At 37.2% G+C, this 24,421-nt stretch overlaps 1 protein-coding gene and 1 long non-coding RNA gene across 2 annotated transcripts in view; both read right to left on the bottom strand.

Annotated features, from left to right (window-relative positions):
- LOC101442557 (saoe class I histocompatibility antigen, A alpha chain-like) overlaps nt 1-24,421 on the bottom strand; it is a 1,048,500-nt gene that overhangs the window by 325,182 nt on the left and 698,897 nt on the right. The gene's annotated exons all lie outside the window — the stretch shown is intronic.
- LOC131275381 (uncharacterized) lies at nt 2,902-20,782 on the bottom strand. Its single transcript, XR_009182833.2, has 3 exons — nt 20,683-20,782; nt 19,596-19,684; nt 2,902-2,955 (listed from the first exon to the last, which is right to left on the bottom strand). It is a non-coding gene; the product is annotated as an uncharacterized lncRNA (long non-coding RNA).

Raw genomic sequence — 24,421 nt, 5'->3', positions numbered from 1 at the left:
AAAACTCTGTTAAAGTGTTGATTAAGATAAAAAAAAAATTCTGGCAACAACTATGCAAACCCCCCTTTCTGCCTACATGATAATGTGGCTGTGGGCTAGTGGGGGCTAATAAAATTAAGCTCCTGGAAGAAGAGGAAAGTATGGCATCACTGGTGTTCTGTTTTGTTTCCATACTTATTCTGAGTGGGCCTATTTAGCCAAACTAATATAATTAGTACAAAATTTTTATCAAGTTGTTAAAAGGAATTTTTGATTTTGAATCAATAGCTTACTCCTGAACTTCAAGTCTTAGTGTGGTCTTAAAGAGTAGTAATCCAAAACAGGTGTGTTAACTGTCTGTCTAAACTGCTAAATAAGAGTTTAACTGCATTTATGCTGCTCAAGTTATCCGAACTGGCTGCTCATTACTAATAAAGTGTTTTCAACAACAAGCTTGCATGTTACAGGCAACATGATTCCAGAAGAAATCTGAAAAGCAGTAAAATCTAAGATGTGAAATGATGGAGAACTTTAAAACAGCTATACCAGAAAAGTAAGAATTATGAGTCAAATTGTAAATTTTATGTTTCTGGTGGTGTGTTGTAATTGTTTTGTGTTTGTCTATTTGCTCAATGTTAGTATATATTTTGATACTCCAGATGGTAATATAAATTAATAAATAAAAATTTCTGAAAGAGCTCTATTCAAATGGCCAAAAATTAAATAAGCACTTACATTAATACATAATTTTAAGTGTTAATAAGATCTCTACAATGATAAAAACTGTAACTCTTGATTAACAAAATTACTGTAAGTCTCTTTGTAAAGAATAGTTCTTGCCTAAATTGAAATGAATAGTTTATTTTTCTTCACAGGATAAAATGAAGGATGTAAAACTTAAATGAATATTAAAGAAGGTAAAAAGTTTGTGGGAGTACTGACTGAAATATAATGAGTTTGTTTAAAAAAAGTGTGTTTTGTCCTAAAATAAGATGGCTGGTTTTCATAAAATCAGAAGGAACATATGCTAGATGGAACTTGAATGCATGTGGCAAGGTGTAGAAGGTATTGTGGTAACATTAAGTAAGGGAATGTGTTCTGTGAAGGTGAAATTTGTCTTAAAATAATATAATTGTAGTCTATACAGTTATAAATAATTTTAAGAAGTCTGTGGAAGCATTGTTTGAATTAAAGTATTTATATGGTTAATTCGAAGAAGTCAATATTAAACAAAAACTAAATTGATAATAATAACAAAAGTAATTGTATAACAGGAAACTTGTTGGCAGCTGCCTCCCCTCCCAACTTGTTTCTAACAGACTGTTTCAAGAAACACAGATTCCCACTGATAAGGATAGAAGTGGTCACAAAAGAGCACACAGCAAACAGACACAGAGAGAAGACAACTGGGGTGAGAAGGGGAGAGAAAAAAAATCTTTTAAAAAAGTTGAGTAAGATTTGATGGGTCTACCTATAAATTTTAAAAGCTTTAGTATCAAATAGTATATTTATGCAAAGTTAAAATTTTGTTCTTTCTCAAAGTTTCTCAAGTTATTAGTCTGTTTTAGTAAAAGTTTATAAAGAGTTTTTCTCCTGAATAATCAGTATACAAAGAAAGTCTGTTTTATCAAAATAGCTTCTTGTACTTTAACCTTATTGTTTCCTTGGTTTTTTAAAAAGCAAATCTCATCATTTTAAAGAAACATAATGTTCAAACCTGCTTTCTCAACATCAGATCCTGAAAAATATATTTTTATTTCAAATTCTTGGAAAAGATTTTTTCTTTTGCCTTAAAAAATTAATATAATGAAATAGTTAAGTTCTTTTAATATGTTATAAGTTAAATGGAAAGTGTTTAAAAGTGTTAAAAATTAAAAGGATCCTTTAACCCTCTGTTAATTAAAGTTGTATGAATAAAAATTCATATGAATACTTAAAGAGTGTATAAAATTCCTGGAAATTTACCAATGCTTCAGCATAATATTAGACAAAAATACAATGTTGTTAATCATGGTTGTAATTATTTAATAGTATGTGTCACAGAAACAAACTCTTATAAATTAAAGTAACACAATTGTAGTATGTAGCAGCCCAAATATTGCTAGTTTGTTGCAAAATTTAATATCCAACTGTGTTACTTTCACTTTGTTTTAAAACTTGCTAAGACTTTCTTTAGTATTTCCTTAGGCAAGTCAAGCCAGCTTGCATTCTCCTACCTGTAGAAAAGTCAACAATGAACTTTTGCAGTGCTTCCCCAAGGCTGTGTGCATAGCCCAACCATCTGCCCTGGCCTGGTGGAAAAGAATCTGGCCGCATAGAAGAAATCTGTGGCTGAAACCCTACTGAGGACCTCTTGTTAACCAGTAATCCTTTTTTCAAAATCAAAAGAAACATCAGAGACAATACTATCTTATCTTAAAAGCCTGAAATAGGCAAACAATTGGGACACGCTCCAAGGTCCCTGCTGCTCTATCAAATTCTTAAATGTTGTTTAGTTGGTTAAGACAGAACTATACCTTCTGCTGTAATTGATAAAGTACAATGTTTTCTCATGTTAATGGAGTTTGTAATATTGTTGGAATACTAAAAATCTTTCATCTCTCACTTAGCTCAAATATTAAAACCATTGTATGTGTTAATTAGGATAGGTCCTTCAGGGAGTAGGAGGACTTCCATCAGGCTGCTTTAAAAAAATAAAAAAAATAGAAAAAGAGGAAGAAGGTGGACATTGACTTAGCCTGTGAATTGGATGGGGCCAGCTCCTATATTGGCTTTGGTTGGGGTTGTGGCAAAGGCAGCATTCTAAATAAGTACCCCTTGAGTTTTAGTCACAGCTCTGTGAAGGGGTCAAAAGTACAATATAAAAAAAGCAATTGTATACAGCATAAGAAGCCCTGCTGAAAGTGAAAGGCTTACCCCAATAGTGTCTGGGAACTCTGAAGACTGCCATCTCTATCTAGGAGTGGATTGAAAATCCTAAAAACAAGACAAAAACATAGGACTGTTGTGATTATGGTGGAGAAATATGTGGAAGAACATCTGCGATACTGGCCAGCAGTGACAGGTAACTATCACATCCCTGCCCAGTCTTCTAACACCTCTCTTAGGACTGTTGAGGCAGATGCCCTCATGATGATCCAGAGCCATACCATGCAGACCTGAGAAGAAGCAGAGTGGCTCCACCAGAAAGGCAAATATTGTGAGCACCAAACCTTGTGTTGACTATCCCAGCGGTTCTGGTTGCCTGTTGCTTGCCAACAGCTCATGGACATCACCCATGAGTGTCCTTAATGTTCACTCCAGTGACTGTGACATTGGTCCCCTCCTGCTCTTGGGAGGGTAAAGTATGCTTTCACTGGTACAGACACTGTATCAGGACTCTTACAACAAAACAGTTATTATTTTCTGACTAGAAAATGAATCTGCACAACAATGGACTAAGCTTAAATTCAACATTGAGTTGAAGCCCCAGGTCCAGTAAAGATGCTAACAGTTGTTGGAAACTGAGGCACAGTAGTCTTACAAGGAGAGATGTGCTGTTTCCATGGCTATGCTTGCAACCTAAGGAATGCAGGAATTAAGAGTTCTGGGCAAACAAGATGAAGCTGTAAATGCTGAAAGAAAAGATGAGGAGATAACATTTTGTAGTAAATAGAACACTTAGACTTTGTACCTTGAATAAGTTTTTTTTTATTTCTTAGACTATGAATATTGCTAATAGTTAACAGCATGTTGCTACTTGTTCTCACGTAGACTGGGGTATATATAGAGCCCATTGTGAACTATAAAGTGGTCTGAGGAGTCTCTACTCACAGACCCCCTGCTCCCAGTTCTCTTGTTCTTTCTCCTTCTCTTTCTTTTTCTTTCAGAAAGTTTCTTTCTTTCTCTTTCTTTCATTCCTGATACCCTTTGTGTTCAAATCTCCAACATCTGGTGGAGGCCCAAAGAAGTGAGTCTTCCAAATCATTATTGGGAACCACAGAAAAGAATTCATTGAGGGTCAAGTGAGACATCCAAAACAGAGTGACTCGAGTCTTCAAGATTACATAAGTAAGTAACATTTCCACGATGTCCTCAGGATAATGGGTAATCAAATGGGACGGTGGAAGCATATTCACAAGTGTTAAAAACTTTACTGACAGTTAATGGGGTGCCTGTAAAAAGCTATGAATTACTGGTATTGTTTGCTTTAATTCAAAAGCATTGTTGCTGGCTTCAGCCTCAGGGGTCTAATGTTTTAAATTTGAAACAGTGGAGATGCATAATGAAAGCTTTATTGATGTGGGTTATGGGTGGGAGGCTCTTTATCTCTTCAGAGATAACCTAAGCTGTCTGTGACTTGTGGGTGTTTGAGGTAAGAGGCTGCAGTCCTGCCCTTGGTGACCATGGCAATGACTCCAGTCCCAGGAAACAGTTTAACAATGCAAGGTCTATAAACTTTAAATATTCAGGGGAAATGCAAACCAAATGTGCTAAAAGCTTATCTAGAATGTATGAAGTCCATGCTAAAAGCTTACCTAAGATGTGGAAGATATATATGCTAATTCAAGCCTATTGAGAACTGAAACAAAAGGACCATTTAACCTTTCCTCTCTGTATAAAAGAAACTCGAAAGTCTTATTTGAGGCTCGGGTTTGCAACAGGAAGTTCCTGAGTCCGGTTGGCCGTCAATAAACCATTTTTCCTTCTCAAAATCATTCCTGAGTCCTGTCCTCTCTATACGCAAATAATTGAACCTCTCAAATTCTACAACATTATGAAGAACATATCAAAAAAGAGAATTCATTCCATTATCAGTATGGGCCTTACGCCACCAAATAGCAGCAGCTTTAGATCCTTTACAATCTGAAGAAGGAGAGAAAGCTGAAAATACTATATTTTCTAAGCCCTTAAGAAAATTTGAAATGAAAGAAAGTAAATTGGAACAAGAACAGGAGCCTGAGGCAAATGGGGAACCGTCAGGGTTTTTTTTCCTCATCCTGATATTAACCCTTTCATCAACAAAAGTTCAGTGAAGTGTCCTAATGAAATATCTTTTGTGTATCTAGTAGAACCTTCTGCACCTACTGAATTGCCTTCTGTTACTATGATGTGCGCTATGGGTGGGAGGCTCTTTGTCTCTTCAGAGATAATCTTAACCTAAACTGTCTCTCCTGACTTGTGGGTGTGGAATGGTAAGAGGCTGCAGTCTTGCTTTGGTGATCATGGCAAGGACTCCAGTCCCTGGAGGCAATTTAGCAATGCAAACTCTATATACGTTCCAGTCAGTCCAGGGAAACTCTGATGGCAGTGATGCTGAAACTTAAGGGAACTTGGACTTGGCCTCAAATAGGAAATATAATATAGCCTGTGCATAAATTCAAAATCATCTAATTCTGTATCCAAGTGTGCCTAGTCTCTAGAAATCCAGTGAAGTGATATGGGTTTTGAATGTTCAGAAAGGATGTAAGACTGAATGTGTATTCAAGGTTGCATCCAGAGGGAATGTGGGCAAGATGCTAATTCAAGCTCACCTCAGGTGTGGGTGATATGTTAACTCAAAACCTACCTGGTACTCAGGAAAAGACTTTACTAACAAAGAAAGTAGTTTTCTTTGATAAAAGCACCATTTGACTCCCCACCCCATATGAAAGGAACTTGAATATCTTGTTTGGGGGTTGGGTTTGAAAGCAAAAGCTCCTGAGTCCTGCCGGCCGGCAATAAACCATTTTTCCTTCTCAAAATAATTCCTGAGTCCTGGCCTTCCTATATGCAAATAATTGAACCTCTCTCAACTGCTACAACAACTAAGCCTAAGTTAGAAATGTTTTCAGATGTTGCCGATGATTTGCCTTATGTTAAACAATTATTACCTGCTTTCCCAGTAACATTACATGTGATACCACCAGATACAAATAATCCACAAGGGGTGTTGAGTTTCATCCTCAGCCACTACCTTTCAAACTATTGAAAGATTTAAAACAGGCAAAAATAGTAAACAAAGTCCTTGTTATTGAAATCAGGCTTGTAAGAAAACTCTCTGTTAAAGTGTTAACTAAGATAAGGAAATTATTCTGGCAGCAACTCTGTAAACCCCCTGCTGTCTACATGACAGTGTAGCTGTGGACTAGTGGGGGTTAATAGAATTAAACTGCTGGAACAGGAGATAGATGGCAACATTGGTGTTCTGTTTTGTTTCCATGCTAATTCTGATTGGACCTATTTAATCAAAATAATAAAAGTAGTACAAAATTTTATCAAGGTGTTAAAAGGAATTTTTGGTTTTAAATCAAGAATTTACTCCTGAACTTCAAGTTTTAGTATAGTCTTACAGAGTAGTAATCCAAAAAATGTGTTCTAAATGCTAAATAAGAGCTTAACTACATTTATGCTGCTTAAGTTATCTTAACTAATTGCTGATAACTAATAAAAATGTTTCCAAGCACAAGCTTGCATGTTACAGGCAACATGGATTGCAGAAAAAATATTAAAAATGGCTATACCAAAAAAGTAAGAAAGTAAGAATGATGAGTCAATTGTAAACTGTATGTTTCTATTGGTGTGTTTTAATTCTTTTGTGTTTGTCTGTTTGTTCAATGTCAATGTATATTTTGAATACCTCCAGATGGTAATATAAATTAATAAATGAAAAGTTTTAAAAGAGCCCTATTAAAATGGCCAAAATTTAAATAAGCACTTATATTAATACATAAGTTTAAATGTTAATAAGATCTCTACAATGATAATGTTGTAGAATTTGAGAGAGGTTCAATTATTTGTGTATAGAAAGGCCAGGACTCAGGAATGATTTTGAGAAGGAAAAATGGTTTATTGATGGCCAGCAGGACTCGGGAGCTTTCTGTTGCAAACCCGAGCCCAGAATAAGAATTTTGAGTTCTTTTTATACAGAACAAGAACAAGAATTTTGAGTTCTTTTTATACAGAGGAAGAGCTAAATTGTTCATTGCTTCAGTACTCAATAGGTTTGAATTAGCATATATATCTTCCACATCCTAGGTAAGCTTTTAGTGTGGACCTTACACATTCTAGATAAGCTTTTAGCAAATTTGGTTTGCATTTCCTTGAATATTTAAAGTTTATAGAGTTTGCATTGCCAAACTGTTTCCTGGGATTGGAGTCCTTTCTTTGGTCAGCAAGGGCAGGACTGCAGCCTCTTATCGTTTCACACCCACGAGTCAGACAGCTTAAGTTATCTACAAAGAGATGAAGAGCCTCCCACCCATAGCCCACATCAATAAAAATTGCAAGTATTGATTAACAAAATTACTATAAGTCTTTTCATAAAAAGTTGTTCTTGCCTAGATTGAAATGAATAGTTTTTCATCACAGGATAAATGAAGGATGTAAAAGTTAAATGAATATTAAAGAAGGTTAAAAGTTTGTGGGAATGCTGACTGAAATTTAATAAGTTTTTTCTAAAAGGTGTGTTTTGTCCTAAAATAGGATTGCTAATTTTTATAAACTCTTGGGACTTAAATGCACGTGGCAAGTTGTAGAAGGTGTTGTGGTAGCTTTAAGTAAGGGAATGTGTTCTCTTGATGTGGGCTATGGGTGGGAAGCTCTTTGTCTCTTCAGAGATAACTTAAGCTGTCTAACTTGTGGGTGTGAAATGGTAAGAGGCTACAGTCCTGCCCTTGGTGACAATGGCAACGACTCCAGTCCCAGGAAACAGTTTAACAATGCAAGGTGTATAAACTTTAAGTATTCAGGGGAAATGCAAACCAAATATGCTAAAAGCTTATCTAGAATGTATGAAGTCCATGCTAAAAGCTTACCTAGGATGTGAAAAATATATGCTAATTCAAGTCTATTGATAACTGAAACAAAAGGACCATTTGGCCTTTCCTCTCTGTATAAAAGGGATTCAAAAATGTTGTTCAGGGCTCAGGATTGAAACCGAAAGCTCCTGAGTCTGGCTGGCAGTCAATAAACCATTTTTCCTTCTCAAAATCATTCCTGAGTCCTGGCCTCTCTATACGCAAATAATTGAACCTCTCTCAAATTCTACAACATTTTTGGTGATTCTGGTGGGACTGCAAACGAAGGCCAGAGATGGTAACATTTTGCTGTGCCTTCCAAATCCCTGAGGAAGCCAGGAGGACTTGGGTGAACCCCAAATCTGGGTGCCCCTGGATTAAATTTAGTCCAGAAAAGATGTGGGCTCCACCAGAATCTTCCTGACAAAAATCAAGGGCAATGGAAGGTCTGAAGAGAAAGATTCTGGGAATGAAAAAGAACTCCAAATATGGAAAAAGGTAAGACTCCCTAGGTGAACACAGTCTGGAAAGCCCTAGCTTTAATTGCTAGGAAGGGGAGACTGATCACTTCCTGAGAGAACCCTTCTAGCCCCAGAAATTGGGGGGAAGCCATTCTCTCTAGGCCTGGGAAAAGGAGAAAAAACGGGGAAAAGCCCTGGTGTTTTAGGTTTGTCTAACTGCATGTTACAAGCTGGTACTGGTCTCACATCCACTGAAGGAGTGGAGTCTTGATTTTAATAGGAAGGGTTGTTTACAGGTTTGAGTCCTAATGTCCTGGAGAAAAACTGGGAAAAGCCCTGGTGTTTTGAGTTTGTCTAACTGCATGTTAGAATCTGGTACTAGTCTTATATCTACTAAAGGAGTGGAGGCTTGATTTTAATAGGAAGGGCTGTTCATAGGTTTGAGTACTAACATCCTGGAAATTGGTCTGGATTTAAGAACAACACAAAAACTTGGTTACAGGAAAATGGATCAGCTTTTCTAGTGGAGCTTGGTCTGGGAGTAAAGTTAAACAATGGGAAAAGTCTAGCTGAAATCTTTTGTTATGGTGCTAAATTGTGAATGAATTTGCTTTATACCGAATGTTAGGTGTTCTACGGTTTATGATGGCTGTGGGGGCAGCCATGCTGAAAAAATATATATAGAACTTGTGGTTCAGATTAGTGACCTTTGTGCTTCTGTCTGTGTCAGCTCAATGCTAGTGTTGGAGTTGTGTGGTTATGTAAACAAGAATTAAGTTGAGCTGGAGCCCTCCCTTGCCATTGGCAAGGGGGTGAAATGATTATGGGGCAAAACTGAGGAGTCTGGATGTTTGTGGAGTCTAGATGTTTGTGCATGCTCTCCTGTCTTGTCTCTGGTCTGCCCCTTTGCTGGGGCTTGGAGGCCATCTGTGTCCTCGCCACAGCACCCAAGTTTGTTGGGGCTGCCCCAGTCAGGGTGGCTGGGTCCCTGGGACAGTTGCCAAATTTGAGTAGGCTCTGTCTGCCCATTTTGGCTGAAAGCTGAAAAGGGGGGAGTGGCTTGCCCCTTTCCAGTGAGTCCACACCTTCTATTTATAAGCAGCATTCCTGTTTGATTGTTGTGCACCCGAATGCCTGGAGGGAGGGGAAGTGAAGGGGGTGAAAAGCAGAATCAGAATAAATTCAGTAAAGTTCCCTTATAGGGTGTCAAAGCCAAAATACATTTGCATTCTGCCCAGGTTCTTAGAAGGTATTGTAGTAACTTTAAGTAAGAGAATGTGTTCTGTGAAGGTAAAATTTGTCTTAAAGGTATAAATAATTATAAAAGTTTAACAAAGCATTGTTTAAAGTAAGGTATTTAAATGGCTAATTGCAGAAGGTCATTATTAAACAAAAACTGAATTGATAATAATAATAACAGGTCATTTTATAACAAGAAAACTTTTCTTCGGCAGCCAGCCTCCCCTGCCAACTTGCTTCCAAAAAACTGTTTCTGGTATTACATGCTACTAAGTATTTAAAGTGAAGAAAAGTTCATTATTTTAACAAGCTTGTTTATTATTAATGGCAATTATATGTTGTAAGAAGTTTGCCTGATAACTTATTATGTGGGATATATGGAATGTGTTTTTATTGTTAAGGAAACAAGATGATTTTGTCCTAAGATAAAATGATTGATTATTGGAAAAAGTAGAGTGTGGGACAAAACCTGAATGAATACTGACAAGTGTAGAAGGGTTGCAGAAGGAAAATTTTTATGATTAAAATTGAGTAAGATCAATATACAAAGAAAATCTGTTTTATCAAAATAGCTTCTTGTGCTTTAACCTCATCATTTCCTCTGTGTTTGAAGAAGAAAGGGTCTTACTTCTTTTAAAAGAATATTATGTTCCAGAAATCAAATCCTGAAAAGTGGCTTTTTATTTCAAACTAACTGCAAGATTTATTCTTTCAGCTGAAAAGAAAAATTAAGGTAATAGTTAAGTTCATTTAGTATGTTATAAGTCGAATGAAAGGTGTTTAAAAGTGTTATAAAATTAAGTTTTTAAAAAAAATTAATAAAAACTGTAACTAAGTTAAAATCATTTATAAGTGCATTTATATTATAAAACAGTGAAAAGATAATAACCAAAATTATAGCGGGGTGAATTTAGCCTGAAACTATCATTGAAGTGTAAATTCTAAACTAACATTTCCTTTGTTTATGGTTACTTCAAGCCTAACCTCACCCCTTGCCTTTGCCTATGGTTATTTCATAATAGCTTCTGTCCCTACAGGCCAGAGAAGAGCAGGGACATCACTGTCTCCTGTCCTGGTATTAGTAACCCTTTCTCTCATGAATTCAAGTGTAAACTAAATAAATTGCTGCCTGATGGAATAAGGTGAACCTACCACTGGAGTTTTATTATCTCCAAAATCAAAAAGGGGGGTGGAGGGGGAGAAGTCTCCTGCCTTGACAGTCAGTGTTCGTAGAGTGGCAATTCATAAGAGAAACCAGTCTGTCTCCCTGAGACTTCAAATAGCCTCAGTAAATATATATAAAATTAATCTTGTTGCTTATCCAAAATTCTGCTAAATTCAAAGTAAAATATAAAGTTCTGTAACAAAAAAATAGTGCTAATCATTGAGAACATTTTGGTTACAATCCATTAATTAAGAAAAAAAATTCTAGTGTAAAACTGCATGGTCATAGTGTAAAATCACACAGTCATAGTGCAAATTAAGAAAAGTTTCAGGAGGCTTTGAAATGTTTTGCAGTCACGCTTGTTTTGTAAAAATTAGAAGTTTAAAGTAACTAAAGTTATGTTTTTGTGTCAAGCTATTCATGTCTGCCTATTTGCTCAAATTGTTGAGGTTAAATATGCAGTTATATAAGTAATATATATTTCTGGACCCCAAATTAAGCTAAACAGAATATAAAATAATGCCAATTATAAGTAATATCAATGAGTTGTGTTTCTGTGTCTAACTCTTTGTGTCTGCCCATTTGCTCAGTGTATGTCTTCATATCAGGATAATAATATCAAATTAACAAATGAAAATTCTTAAAAGAGATCTATTCAAATTGTTAAAATTAAATATGCAGTTATATATGTAAATATTCTTAAAGCCCAAAATAAACTACGCAGAATGAAAAAGTCATATAGAAATCTGATTATAGAAACAAGGGAAAGGGCCTCCTCTTTGCAAGAGCTTTAAAGGCAAGACTAGGTGTGGCAGATTAAACCTATCTACCAGGCTAGGGAATTAAGAATCATTTTGCCCTGTAATTTCCCAATTTAAACCTTTTGTCAGCCATAAAATGTAAAAACAAACAAACAAACAAACAAAGATAAGGTTAGTTTTCACATAAAGGAAAAAAAATGTTGATTGGTGTAACCTGGCAGCCTGCTGCCTCAGTCTCCCACTCCCGGGTTGGACAGCAGTGGAGGAGACCAGCTTAGGCCAGTCCTATGGGCAGTGGAAGGATGCCCATAAAGGAGCTAGGTCGGTGCCATTTCAGCACTAAATTCTATTCTTTATTTAACAAAGGGGAGCAGGTAAAAACTAAAATGGTTAGAATGTGATAGAGGAAGCAGTTAAATCACAAACTTTTGTGCAGGAATGTTAGATCTTCTCAGATAAGCTGTAACTTCTGGAGTATCCAATCTATGGAGAAACAGAGGAAGCGCTTGCGTGCTAGGCTTAGGGGTATAAATTGTGTCATTTTTCTTCATTCGGGGTGCCAGCCATATCTGGGTCTGCACCCCTTCTTGCAAGATTGAGAATTAATTCTTTTCTTCTCCATAATCTGGTGAGCCTTATTTTCTGCCAGAACATTTCTTTCCAACAAAATAAAGGTAATTAGTGGCTCTATTAATAAATTTCAATAAGTAAAGAAAAGTCCATAAAAACTATGGAGAGATCTTTCCTGGATTATGATTAAACAAATTAAGTAATTGTGTAATGTGTTTTAAAACCTGATAGTAAGTATGCTTTTATGTTATTCATTTTCATAACTTAAACAAGGAAAAGAAGTTTTTAGCTTCTTGTAAGGGAAAAAGAGAACATTCCTTGCATAAACTATAATGGTTTCAATTTTATTTAACTTGAGTGTAATCTCCCATAATTAATTTATAAACTAAATTAACATATATATGAAATCCTTAGATTTCATACATCTATAAGTTCACATTGGTGAAATTAGGCTAAAGGAAAAAGATTGTAGATATGCTCTCAAATAAATAGAGTAAATTTCTTTGGTTGGTAATTGTAATTTAATAAGTTTGTTTAAATATGAGGTGGCTAGTCGATGTGGTTATAGTCAATTATAGAGTTTGTAAAACATCTTCCAAACTGAAAATGTTTAAACTGAAAATGTTTAAATAGTTCTAGTTCTAGAAGTCATTGTTAACTAAAAACTTGGATTGGTATTGGTAGCAAAAATAACTTCATGATAAAACCTGTCTGAAGGCCACCACAAAGTACATATGTAAGTAAATGGTAATAAAAAGTTATCTTGATTCTATTTGAAATCCTCTCTCCATTTTAGCAATGAAAAATAAAATTTTTACTCCTCTATTAGTAAAGTAAAGTACCTACTGTTATCTTCATGGTAAAATTGTGTAAGTAAACAGTCATTTGATATATGTGTTGCATTAAATTGTTTAAAATATATATAAAAACAAGGAATAAACTTTAACACTGTCAAACTCTTGTGCATTCAAACCAGGCCTTGAATACATTACAGATGGCCTCTCCATGTGAGTTATTGGCTATGCTGGTCACTGACCCCTCAATTAAAGATATTTGCTGTATCAGCCTCTGGTTCTGCTCCTGAAGTCTATGGAAACTATGTTGCAGTTTCAAGCTCCTGCAGCAGCCAGTGATGACTCGGTACAGCCAAGTGTGCAATGGATATCGCCTCCAGACTGGCACTGTTCCATAGTGCCAGAGAGCACTATGCACCAGGCTAGTAGAATACTGAAAAACCTCTCTAAGATTAAGGATGCTGCGACTTGCTCACTGCGTTGAAGAACATGCTAAGTGGAGCCATGATACCAGGATACTGTAAGTAAACCTTAAACACAATTGGCATTATGGACTGCTTTCATGGAGAGACAACCTGTAAAGTATTACAAACCTGAAACTTAAAACTATTAACTGCAACTCTAAATCCTTTGCATTAAGTAATAATACATTAATTAATATTAAGTGCTGTACTCTTATCCTGTGCTAAATGTATGCCTAATAATTATAATGTTATCTTCTTTGTTTTGGATCAAATGTGAAAGTATATTGGATATGTTAAATTCCTAGTGAATTCATTTTCTAAACAGTTAATAAACATGTCTATAGAATGGGGTGGCAGTCTCAGCCAGGCTCAGTCAACTTTATTCTACTTTACTGTGTAGCAAGGGTGAGGCTTGCTTGCTAATGGTGAGTCACCTATTGAACAAGTCAAAATTGCTAGAAATTATTCAATTAAAACCAAAGTGTAGAAAACCTTTATTCTGTAGTTTTGATCACTCCCACAGCTGAAAACTAAGGGAATTTCCAACTTGGTGTTCTAATCCTGAATGAAGCCCATTGCCCAGGGAGTGCCAGTTCACCAGGAGCATCTGACAGAGTGAATGAGTGCCAATCATTGAACAGCTTGGAATGTGGCTTCAGACAAAACTAAGTGTCTGTTGCAATTTCTCTCTAAAGATAAATAACTTAAAAAAAGAATATATATGCTGTTCCCGCCAGCAATATGGTGCCAGGAGTGCCATCTTTCTAAGCCCCTGACTTGTCTGCGTCTGTGGTCCAGTGCCCTCTTTTAGAAACAGGTATTCCAAATTTTTGATTAAGATTGTTTCTTTCAGAATGAACATCTTATTAACCATATGAAGACTTCATCCAACTTCGTACAGAATGCCAGATCCATCTTCCTCCAGTTAAAATAAAATAAGAGTTTTACACCTTATTAGGCAATGACTACAGCCCATGGCCAGCAGGAAGCAGTTACAGAAAAGCGATCATCCCCCTTCAGAATCCCTTTTAAATTAAAGGTGTAAACTCTTTAAGAGTAAAATAATATTAATAGATGGATCTGGAACCTGACTGGAAACCCACGTGACCACGGGTGGCCGCAGGATGACTGCAGGGGCCTCCGCCCCAGGATTCTGCTGTCCAGAATGAAAAGTTCTAAACTTCTAAAAACAGTCCTGGGTGTTACACTAAAGATTTTAAATAATCAATAAAGCAACAAACAGCCATCCACCTCATAGGTCCAACAATAATTATGCCAAAGCTTAACAAGTTAAACTTTGGCAAAGGGGAGATATGATGTGAGTTATGGGTGGGAGGCTCTTTGTCTCTTCAGAGATAACCTAAACTGTCTGACTTGTGGGTGTGAAATGGTAAGAGGCTACAGTCCTGCCCTTGGTGACAATGGCAATGACTCCAGTCCCAGGAAACAGTTTAACAATGCAAGGTGTATAAACTTTAAGTATTCAGGGGAAATGCAAACAAAATATGCTAAAAGCTTATCTAGAATGTATGAAGTCCATGCTAAAAGCTTACCTAGGATGTGAAAAATATATGCTAATTCAAGCCTATTGAGAACTGAGACAAAAGGACCATTTGGCCTTTCCTCTCTGTATAAAAGGGATTCAAAAATCTTGTTCAGGGCTCAGGATTGAAACAAAGCTCCCGAGTCTGGCCAGCCATCAATAAACCATTTTTCTTTCTCAAAATCATTCCTGAGTCCTGGCCTTTCTATATGCAAATAATTGAACCTCTCTCAAATTCTGCAACACTCTGAAGGTAAAATTCGTCTTAAAATTATAAATAATTATAAGAAGTTTGACAATGCATTGCTTAAATTAAGGTATTTAAATTGGTAATTCCAAAAAGTCATTATTAAACAAAACCTGAATTGATTTAATACTAATAATAAAAGGTAATTTTATAACAGGAAAAGTTATTGGCCCCCAGCCTCCCGTGCCAACTTGCTTCTAAAAAACTGTTTCTGGTATTGCGTGCTACTAATATTTTAAGTGAAAAAAAGTTCATTATTTTAACAAGCTTATTTAGTGTTGATGGTAATTATATGTTAGAAGAAGTTTGTCTGGAAAGAGTTTTCAAAATTGTTTTAGTAATTTATGTATGAGAGATGTATGGAGTGTGTTTTAGGAAACAGGGGATGATTTTGTCCTAAGATAAAATGATTGATTATTAGGAAGGAGTAGAGTGTGGGACAAAACCTGAATGAATATTGAAAGTGTAGAAGGTTCGTGGGAAAGAATTTTTTATAAAGTTAAGCAAGATTTGATGGGTCTGTCTATAAAGTTTTAAAAGGTTTAGTATCAAGTAGTATACTAATGTAAAGTTAAAATTTTGTTCTTTCTCAAAGTCTCTCAAGTCATTAACCTATTTTGGTAAAAGTTTATGAAAAGTTTTCATCCTGAATAATCAGTATACAAAGAAAGTCTGTTTTATCAAAATAGCTTCTTGTGCTTTAACCTCATCATTTCCTCAGCATTGAAGGAAGTAAAGGTCTTATCTGTTTTAAAGTAAATTAATGTTCAAACCTACTTTCTCAAAATCAAATCCTGAAAAGAAGCTTTTTATTTCATACTAGTTACAAGAGATTTGTTCTTTTACCTTGACAGAAAAATTAAAGTAATAGTTGAGTTCATTTAATATGTTATAAGTTGAGTGGAAGGTGTTTAAAAGTGTTATAAAATTAACAGGATTTTTAACCCTCTGTTAATTAAAGTGGTATGGGTAGAAGGTTCATCTGAATGCTTAAGAGTATATAAATTTACCAATATTTCAACATAATATTAAACAAGTACAATTAATTATGATTTTAATAATTATAAAAAAGTGTGTCACTGAAACAACCTCTTATAAGTTAAAGTAACAACGTTGTAGTATACAGCAGTCCCAAATTTTGCTAGTTTGTTGCAAAAATTAATATCCAACTATGTCACTATCGCTTTGTTTTACAATGTGCTAAGACTTTCTTTAGTAATTGATAGAGTTAATGAGTTAGAATCAGCTGTGTAAACATATTGGAGATCAGCTGTATAATTTAAATTTGTTAAAGAGGTTGAGGTGTGATTGGAAAAAAAGTAATTTCTGTGTGACTCCACTTGCATATAATTCATCAGCTATAGTGTGGGAAAAATTAAGGATCATTTATTAGGCCATAAAAGTAATATCTCTCTAGAAACAATAGAGTTACAAAACAAAATATTGGATATGTCTCATCAAATTCATGTAGTAAATGAAAAGGATATTTTCAGAGATATGATTTCATATATTACAAAATTTAACCCAATTAATGGATGGAAATGACAGGATTTCCTGTCAGCTTTAAGAATAGGGATAGTCATATTTGTTCTCATGCTCATGATTCTTGCCTGTGCGGGATAGTGTTTTCCGAGAAAATTGCAAAGTGTAACAGTCATGGAGCATGTAATACTCTGGTGCTAGCAAAAGCACTTCAATAATTTCCCCAAGTCAAAGAGCTTGGCTGGTAGTCAATGATGGGTAAGACTCTCAGAGGAGGGCAACCTAAGGCAGGCACAGTCACCTTGACTAAAACAAAAAGGGGGGAATGTTGGAAACTGAGGCATAGTGGTCTCATAAGGAGAGATGTGCTGTTTCCATGGCTATGCTTGTAACCTAAGGAATGCAGTAATTAAGAGTTCCCAGTAAACAAGATGAAGCTGTAAAAGGCTGAAAGAAAAGATGAGCAGATAACATTTTGTAGTAAATAGAACACTTAGACTTTGTACCTTGAGATAAATTTTTTTAAATTTCTTAGACTATGAGTAATGCTAATAGTTAACTGCATGTTGCTGCTTGTTCTCATGTAGACTGGGGTATATTTGGAGCCCCTTATGAACAATAAAGTAGTCTGAGGAGTTTCTACTCACAGACCCCCTGATCTCAGCTCTCTCATTCTTTCTTTCTTTCTCTCTCTCTTCCTTTCAGTTTCTTTCTTTCCCTTTCTTTCATTCCCGATACCTTTCGGGTCCAAATTTCCAACACTGAAACCAATGAAGGCATTGAAAATATGAGTTAAACTTCCAGCTGCCCCACAGCCCAAAATGGGGGTATAGCAATAATTTGTCATTGCCTATGCCTCAAACTATACAAACTGGGGAAAATGAGGTGATTTTTGATCGAGTACTGGCCTATATAGCCTTGCTGGTTGGGAACGTTAAGCCCATGAGAAATGAAAGTCTGTTCATTAAATGTCTGTTATTTGGAAGTCTTATTGTTTGTTGTTGTATAATCTAGTGCAGTTATAGATTATGTATAAAATGGAGCTTTGAGCTTGGTAGAAGAATTACAAACTCTAAATATGTTCTTATGCCTACAATGTGATTGGAATATATCTAGTTTTTTTTGTGATCCCTGTGTACACAATAGCAGTGCTATTCCTTAGAAACCAGTGAAATGACATTTGCATGGTCATAAAAACAATTTAAGCTTAGATATTTCTCAATTACAAGCCCAAATAACAAGCATTCAACATGCTCATTTGCAATTGCTTTCTGCCTCACAAACTATGACAGGAACTGTGGATGCATTAAGATCCCTGAACCTTATGATATGGATTAAGAGTTGGGGAGGGGTCTTCTAGGAGGTATATTAATTTTCAGTTCCCATCTGTTTTGTATGTATTTAGTCCTCAGATACACACAACAAACCTTCTGGGGTATGAAGCAGCAAGAATTGCCAAATCCGCCTTCACTGCCTTGCAAAAACAAAAAAGTGGAGATGTGGGAAAATAGCTTGAATTTGAATGTGGGAACCTGGCTTGAAGTTGAAATGTTTCCATAATGCAGATGAGAAACGTGGGTTTAGGAACACCAGCCTTGACTTGATGGAACATTGTCTGGTCAGCAGGATAACTTTCTGATGAGGAAGCATTTGAACTTTGTATGGCTTGTTCCCTAGCATTGCAGGTCCTGCAGCTTTAAAAACAAGCCCTTTGAAAGTAAACATAGATAACTACTGCTTTCTAATTTCTAATAAATACGATGTGGAAACTAGGGTTGAGGCTCTCAGTTCCAGAAGCTGAGTCCCCTGGTCCCATCTTTATTTTCTGTCTTGTCTTTCTTTCTGTCCTTTTATTTCTTCAATCCTGTGTTGCCTTCCTTCTTGCAAACTTATTGCTGAGCTGGTCTCAGCAATCATATCTCATAGAAATATGTTTTAGGTGAATTTTCCCAAATATATCACCTCACTATCAACACCCTGTACTAGTGACATACCTTTATTATAGATGCTGAAAGGATATATATATATATATATAATATTCTAATATTTGCATTCTCAACTACAGTCTTCGGCCACCGTAGGATTCACTGAGTTATATAATTGCCCAATTTAACCTCCAGCTTTCCTTCTAGTCTCATGGGTGGCCCAAACTTCCCCTTCGATCTACATTCAACTCACACTTGAGAGCTATTAGTTATACCCTCATCACTGTGCCACCACCACCTTTATCCATTTCCAAACCATTACAACCAACAAAATTATAAATTTTGCATCGGTTAAGCATTACCTCTGTGCTCTACATGCCCCTTCTCTCTCCTGGTAACCTACCTTCCAGGGTCTACCTCCATGAGTCTGCTCGTGATCCTCAGTTCATATCAGTGAGATCATCAATATTTGTCCTTTTGAGTCTGGCTTATTTGCTCAACAACACATCCTTGAGGTGATTCCATGTCATTGCATGTGTCAAAACTTCATTCCTTCTCACACCTTAACTACATAACATTGTGTGTATAGACCACATTTTGTTTGTATGTTTATCCATTTATTTCTTTATGGACACTTGGGTTGCTTCCAGCTTTTGGCAAGTGTGAATAATGCTGCTATGCAAATTTGTGTGCAAATATCTGTTGATGTCCCTGCTTTCAATTCTTCTGGGTATTCACCTAGTAGTGGGATTGCTGGGTCATATGACAATTCTATTCTTAGCTTTCTGAGAAACTGACAAACTAGTCTCCAAATTGGCTGCATCATTTTACATTCCAACAGCAGTGAATGAGTACTCCTATTTCTCCATATCCTCTCCAGCACTTATGGTTTTCTTTTTTTGTTCTAGCAGCCAGTCTAATAGGTGTGAAATGATATCTCTTTGTTTTCATTTGCATTTGCCTACTAACTAGTGATGTTGAACATCTTCTCATGTGCTTTTTAGAACTAGTAAAATATAAATATAGTTGCTTACTTTACAAAAAGCTGAGTTTAAGGAAAGATACTTTATGCTGTTTCTGTTTTCAAATTGAAGTTAATTAAATCTAAATAAAAATTTAATATTTCAGTGCTCAGTCACACATGCACCAATTTTGGCTCTCAATGGCCACTTCTGTTAGACAGCACAGCTCTAAAACTTTTTACTTACCCTCGTTTATGGACAGAAGCCAGGGCGTGGTACAGATGAGGCCTCCACATATGTCAGTTGCAGGCATGGATTGATGGAAGGATGGATGGCTACATCAAAGGATGGATGGAGGGACAAAAAGAAACATAATTTGATGGATGGAGGGATGATGACTGGACGGATGGGTGGAGGGAGGGATGGATGGATGGATGGATAGGTGGATGGATGGGTGGACAAAGGGGAGCATGATGGGCGGGTGGATGGGTGAATGGATGGGCAACGGAAGGATGGATGGAGGGATGGAGGGATGGATGGATGGAGGGGCGGAGGGATGGATGGATGGGTGGATGGATGGAGGGATGGGTGGATGGATGGAGGGATAGGTGGTTGCATGGATGGACAAAGGGGAGCATGATTAAGATGAATGGAGGGAGATGCTATGTCCACTCTCCCCCATCCCACCTGGCCCTGGTTTCCCACTTTCTTTTCCCCACACACCTAAGCCCCCTAGTCCCTTCCCAGTTTCCCTAGATGTCCAGTCTCCCCCATACATTCCGTAGGTTGGCAGCCTCCACTACTGTACCTCCCTCCTGTCATCAAGTTAGACGGGACTCTGAAGTCTTCCAGCTGCTCCTGGAAATCTGGACCCAGTGACCAGGATAGCGGTGTGCATCTCCTGCTTTCACTGGGCTTCACCTGACTCCTCCATACACCACGTCTGTCACTCATTCCTGCCTCTCGTCCAAAATCAATTTTAATGATATATTTTTGGGGAAGTAGTTATAGCTCAAGTGGTTGAGCATCTGCCTCCCACATGGGAAGTTTCTCATTCAGTTCCTTGTGACTGCTTAAAAAAAGAAACAACAAGGAAAAGAAATGAGAATCCAACTCAGGGAGGCTGATGTAGCTTTGTGGTTGAGTGCTGGCTACACACATAGAGGTCCCAGCTTCAATCCCTGACCCCAGTATCCAAAAAAAAACAAAAAACAAAAAAATGAGTCTATTTTGTTCAAACCAATGCTCCCAAAATGTAAATTATTTCAGCATTTAGGCAGTATAAAAAATTACCAATGGGATATTTTCCTGGACTTTTGTGAGTCATGCTTACCCTTTCTTGAAATTAGAGTTTTGAACTTTCAGGGGTTAGATTTCCTTAATTTTACACCCTGCCTTGAGATGTCCTGCCAGATCCAAGGACTCTAGGAAAACATCTGCATCATGCATCCCTCAGACTCTGAATGGGGAGAGAAAGCACAGAATCAGGTATGGGGATGGAAACTTTCTCCCCAATTTCTTCCACATGCCAGGCCCTGCACCCACCCGAATCCCCAGGAATTCAGGAAGCCCCAGCACAGATGGGGAACCATTAGGAGATATACAAACCAGTATCCCCATAGTTACAAATCAGGCTGCCCAACCCCTCAGCCCCATTCTGTCCACAGGGGCAGGGCTTCCCCCTTAGCTCCCAGGTGTGTGCATGTGCTCCTAGCATCAGCTCCTATGGCATGTTCCTTAAATTCCTTTATCCTTAGAGCATGCGGCTAACACTGGGTCCCATAATCTAATCAAAAATACAAAACTGAAACCTAATAAAAATAATCTAATCAAAAGGTCACTTTTGTGGAGTCTAACAAAAAATACCACATAAAATAGTTGTACATAGGCTAACTTAAAGGCATAATTTTCTAGGGTCCACAAAAGTTTCAAACCTGAGCAGCTGCCCACCTCAGTAGAATGTAAGAGAATTGCTACTGAATTAGGTAATAAAATACTCAGTGATACTACTTGTCCAGTCAAATGAACACATGTTCTGAGCTGAGATGGCCTGGGTGACCTAATGAGTTCAGTGTGAGTCCCAGGTCCTGTAGCCTCAGTGTCTCTCTTCTGATGCTGGTTCTCACTTTGTCACAATTTTCCTTTTTTTAAGAACATACTGAAGATTGAACCCAGGACTTCATACTGGGAAACAGATGCTCAACCACTTGATGTACATCTGCTCCTCTTTCTACAGTGATTTCTTTCCTTTTTTTTTTTTTTGGAGGTAGAGGGAATTGAACCTAGAACCTCCTACATAGAAAGCCAATGCTTAACAACTGAGCTACATCTGCTCCCCCAAAGGAATATTATGAACCACCATGCCGACAGTTTTCAAAACCAGGAATCTCTTCTATGAGCCTGGGACCTCTTCTATACAAGCAAGCACTCAACCACTGAGCTACACCTGCTCCCCCTTGACACAATTTTGATATTGGAACATTGTAAAATATTTTCTCCTGACACAATATTTAAGCGCTCTCAATGGAAAATAGACACTTTGAAACTATCTGAAAAAAAAGAAAAGAAAGAATGTAGTGTTAAAGGTCAAAACTAAAACATGACCTATGACTCTAACAAAGAATTTCAAGAAAACTTGGAGTCTGAAGGAAAAAATGGGATATGTTTATCTGAGTTTGATAACTTTAGTATACACTTGCTTTTATTTTATTAATACATTTTATTCTTTAAAAATACTTTAGATTACATAAATTTTACATAAATTATAGGGTATTCCCATATGCCCCACTCCCTTCCCCTCCCACATTTTCCCATATTAACAGCATCTGTCATTAGTGTGGTATATTTGTTAAAATTCATAATCACACATTAGAGCATTGCCATTAAGCATGGATTAGTTTACATTATAGTTTACACTCTGTCCTGTACAATTTTATAGGTTTTGACAAAGTGTATAACCACCTATATCTGTCATTGCAATGACATTCAGGACAATTCTGGTGTCTCCAGTATGCCCCCATGTCACACCTATTCTTCCCTCTCCCTCTTCTCAGAAATTCTGGTGGCCTCAGCCTTCATATCAATGATTCAAGCTCTTTCATTGCTAAAATAAGTCTACTTTAGTCCATAGTTGCATTCATGTTTGTTCTTTCTGCAATCTGGGAATTTGGGGATGGTGATGCCCACTCTTTCTGACTGAGAGGGGGCTTGGATCCTATGGGGCAGATGCATGGAAATGTCTTGCTTGCAGTTGTAGGTAGTCTTTTTTAAAGCATGGGTATTGTCTATCATTCTTTTCTTTGTTGTCCTCGGTGAGTCCAATGAACTGGAGAGTAGGTGTTGCAACTTTGCTGAGATTCAGGTCACAACTGGCATATGAACAGACCAAAGACATAAGACATATATATAATGGATATAGTGGTAATTATAGGTTCAGGTAAAAGGAGCAGAAGAGCTATGTTTAGAGAAATTATAAATGAGTGTAACTCTGTTACATTGGAGCATATATTCCAAAGTAAGGCCCACTGACAGGGTGCCAAACTCCTGAGCTGTCTGCCCAGCCTATAGTGTCTAGATGTCTCTAGAGCCCTCAGGAGCCCCATTGTTGGAGGCACTGTGGCTTCAATGAGATCCTGCTGAGATGTGCATGAGCATAACCTCAGGACTCGACTCTGAAATCTCTTAGCTATAGAAACTCATTTGTATTTAATATTTTCCCCTTTTGGTCAAGGTCTTTTTCCAGATGCATCACTAGTTGGTGCTTGGTAATATTCCCTTGGTGCCAGGAAGGTTCAGTCACAGAAGTCATGTCCCATGCTGGGGTGAAGATAGTGCATTTATATGCTGAATTTGGCTTGGAGACAGTCCACATTTGAGCAGTAAGGAGGCTCTCAGGAGGTAACCCTTAGGCAATATATAATACTAGGCTAAGTTTCAATTTCACAAGAAAAGGCTCATAAGTACAACTGTCAATATCAATGGCCTTGTGTAATGGTCTGTCCTTCTCTAGGCACTGCCAACAACTCAGGGGATTCTTGCCATTCTATTAGAGAAGGTAGCAGGAATCCCCAGAATGGGAATACAATATTCCTTGATTATTGTATGGCTATGCACCTACTGAGACGGTGCCTCTTGACCACTTGGACATATTCATGTACTGTAGAGGCATGCCCAGGTGCACCCCTCTTCTCACATCCCCCACCACCAACACCCCACCCCAGTGATCCTCCCCTGCCATAGTTGTGACCCTCAGAAACAGCATCTGTGTTCATGGAAATTTGGTCTACTAGGAGTGATACCACTTAACCTATCAGTGGCAATATGGTGAACTGTAACTAGATGGAGGTGGGAAAACAGGCTCATGGGATAGAGGAAACTAGAGTTGGTTCTCTTCTGCACACTAGGTGAGTTAAAGTTTTATGAATGATAAAATACATAAGTAATGGAAAATACACACACATATGAATATATTTATGATCTTAAGGTGGTAAAAATATCCTTTAAAAAAGACCCTAAAACATAAACAATCATGTAAAAATTTGACAAAATTTAATCACCAAAATTCAAGAATTTTCTCATGAAAAGCATCATAGTCATAGTTAATGAATGATATTTTCAAGTCTAAAGGGATTAATATCTAGAATATGCAATAAATTCCTGCAAACCAACAAAAGAAAGACTGGAAATTGAAAATGGGCAAAGGGCATAAGTAGGAAAGTACAGAAGAGATGCTCAACCTTACAGGTAACCAGAAAAAGCCAAAATGAAAGAATATTGAGATAAAACTTTACAGTTATCAGATCTTTAAAATGCAGCAAGTTCGATAGTAGAATCTCCACACCTCTTTGGTGGAAGAGTAAACTGGCACAGCCAACTGGGGAGCAATTTGGTGATACTTCAGTAATTCTGGGTGTGAGCACCTGCGCACTCCTTGTGTGGCTCAGAGAGGCTCTTGCACAGGATCATGCAGGAGTGTGAGCAGCGTTTCTTGTAGTCCTAGGCAGACGTCCTTTCCGAGAGCAGGTGTGAACGTGGTGGGCGTGTGCTGTGGGACCCTCCTCAGCAGTGAGGAG

The sequence above is a fragment of the Dasypus novemcinctus genome, chromosome 22 (assembly GCF_030445035.2).
Source record: "Dasypus novemcinctus isolate mDasNov1 chromosome 22, mDasNov1.1.hap2, whole genome shotgun sequence".
Taxonomy (NCBI): Eukaryota; Metazoa; Chordata; class Mammalia; order Cingulata; family Dasypodidae; genus Dasypus; species Dasypus novemcinctus.
The sequence above is the reverse complement of the archived record's forward strand: the minus strand, read 5'-3'. Positions and strand labels throughout refer to the sequence as shown.